Genomic DNA, 2,789 nt, shown 5'->3' with positions numbered 1-2,789 from the left:
ACTCATATGACGGAGTGTATGTGTTGTACTTCCTTTTCTAGTTAATGCCTGTCTCTTCCACTCCATGAGGACTGTTTTTCTCCTGGTTTTGTTCATGGCTGCACCCAGGGCTTAGAACAGTGTCCTAGTCGGGTCTCCATACATCTTGGCAACTGAAGGAAGCGATTGGCAAATGGTAGGGTTTTTTTAAAGTACTTAATTCATTTATTTTTATTTTTTTTATTTTTTGAGTTGGAGTCTCACTCTGTTGCCCAGACTGGAGTGTAGTGGCCGCTCCCGGCCACCGCAGCCTCGACCTGCTGGGCTCCGGCGATCCTTCCGCTTCAGCCTTCTGAGTAGCCAGAATTACAGGTGCGCGCTACCACGCCTGGCTGATTTTTTTATTTATTGTAGAGATGAGGTCTCGCTGCCCAGGCGGGTCTCGAACCCACGGGCTCAGGCCATCCACTCACCTCAGTCTCCCAAAGGCGTGGGATTACAGGCTGAGCCACCAAGCCCGGCTCATCTCTCGTTTTAATTATTATTATTATTTTGAGTTGGAGTCTCACTCTGTCGCCCAGGCTGGAGTGCAGTCTGGCACCCTCACGGCCACTGCAGCCTTGACCTACTGGGCTCGGGCAATCCTTCCGCCTCAGTCTCCCAAGTAGCTGAAACCACAGGTGCATGCCACCATGCCCAGCTAGTTTTTTGATTTATTGTAGAGATGAAGTCTCGCCAAGCTGCCCAGGCTGGTCTCAAACCCCTGGCCTCAGGCATTCCTCTCGCCTGGGTCCCCCAAAGTGCTGGGATTGCAGGCTTGAGCCACCACGCTTGGTTCTCTCTCTTTATCCTGCAGGCCTCCCCTCTGGACTTGGCTGTATTTTCAGGCAGATGCTGCCCTCACGGTCGCAATGCAGCTAGGCCACTTCAGGCTTGCATCCTTCCAACTTCATGGCTAGCGGGGACGACTTTACCTCTGTGATTCTGGCCAACTTTTCTTTACCCCGTGCTGGCTCCGATTGGCTCATATACCCACCTAAAAAGCAACCACTGTGGCAAGGGAGATAGCGTAACTGCTTGGCTCCCGCCTCTGCTGTCTGCCTCGCCCCTGAGATGGAGGGGGAAGCACACACCCCAGAGGAGAGGATGGGCAGATTTCTGGAGGGAGTTTTGTGTCAGTTACAAGAGGGGGATGGATGGGTAGCCAGAAGAATCACAAATACTCAGTCTTTCTACCCACTTCCATAAAGAATTTGCAATTATACAGGGAGAAGAAAACTTAGGCTAGGGAAAACTGCTCTGATTGAACCCAGAATTTAGCTCTGAGCTTCCTGGCAGCCAAGGAAAAAGGGAAAGGCTTGTTCACAGAATATTGACTCATAAGGAAGAAGCAACACCTCTGATAACACTTTCCTATGATTCCAAGGTGCAGTAGAGGTTGTCTTCTACCTCTCTTTTTTCTGTCTCTATATTTTACTGTTTTCATTTTTTCTCCCTTTCTTGGACGATCTTCACTATTTTTCTCATGCCAGCGAGATGTGTCCTCGTCCCCTGTCTCTGCCTAGAGCCACCATATGACCTGCTGGCTTTTCTTCACAGACGGATGGGAAACTATCAGCCCTTCAGGAGCTTGGACTAGGCTGCGACAACATCCAATTTTGTGCTCCTCCAGGGAGGGGGCTGAACTTCGAGCTGAAGGTGATCCCCCCCCCCCCCGCCTTGCCTGGGCTCTCCTCGGCCCTGTCCTGGCCGGCTCTTGGTTGCCAGAGCAACCAGCAGCCGCAACTGTGCTGGCTGTGCCTTTGCGCCTGCGGGAGCCCGAGCCCCGTTGACAAGTGCCGCTGCTGCTGGGGGTGACAACACGTTCTCCTCCTTGCCACTCCTGGGCTTCGAGACCACAGGGTAGCTCCAGGAGACTGTCCATCCCCACACGCGGAGAGAGAGGGCCACCTGTGGCCTTACTTCCGTGTGGGACATTTTCTTTCCTAGATTTGCCCTGGTTATAACCCCTTTTCCGTGTTTTCTTTTAATTTTTTTTTTTTTTAATAGAGATGGGGGTCTCAATATGTTACCCAGGCTGTTCTCAAACTCCTGGGCTCAGGCAGTGCTCCTGCTGCGACCTCCAAAGTGCTGGGATTACTGGTGTGAGCCACCGCGCCCGGTCTATATCCTGTTAATTGCTTGCATTTTTCTGGAAAAGGCGGACAGGAAGATGATTTGACTGCAGGAGGGGAATGGTTTGGGAACTCTCTGGCGTAATCTGTTCAGTATCTCTGTGTTATTCCGAGTCTTGATTTTAGGATTTTATCTTGGAGTTGTATCATCTAGTGAGTGTCCATTTTGTCTCAGGAGCATGTGTCCGTGGCCAACAAGATTACCTGGGAGAGCCAATTAAAATGCAGATTCCAGGACGCTGCCTCAGCGTTTCAGGGACAATAAGGCGAGGAGGCACAGATATCTACATTTTAAATAAACAGGAGGTAATCTAAGTTGGACCCCAGACTAAAGTTTTAGAATTAGGTTTAGAAATCGGCCCTATTCCAAATAGTTACTATGCTGTTGGTGAGTGTAGCCTAAGTTACCATTTATGGAGTGTCCTTTATGCATCGGGCACGTTATCTCACTGAATCGTCACAGACTTTCCAGATAGATAGTATTTGTCCCCAGTTTACATTTAGGAACACGGAGGTTGAGAAACGGTTAAATAATGAAAGTCATAGTAAAGAACATCATTTGTATTAAGATCACAAATGACCGAAAAATGTGGGGAGAAATGACACGACTCTTTTTTTTTTTTTTTTGAGTTGGAG

This window comes from Carlito syrichta, unplaced genomic scaffold, assembly GCF_000164805.1.
Source record: "Carlito syrichta isolate Samal-C Ts95f unplaced genomic scaffold, Tarsius_syrichta-2.0.1 Scaffold153520, whole genome shotgun sequence".
In the NCBI taxonomy this organism is placed as follows: domain Eukaryota; kingdom Metazoa; phylum Chordata; class Mammalia; order Primates; family Tarsiidae; genus Carlito; species Carlito syrichta.
The sequence above is the reverse complement of the archived record's forward strand: the minus strand, read 5'-3'. Positions refer to the sequence as shown.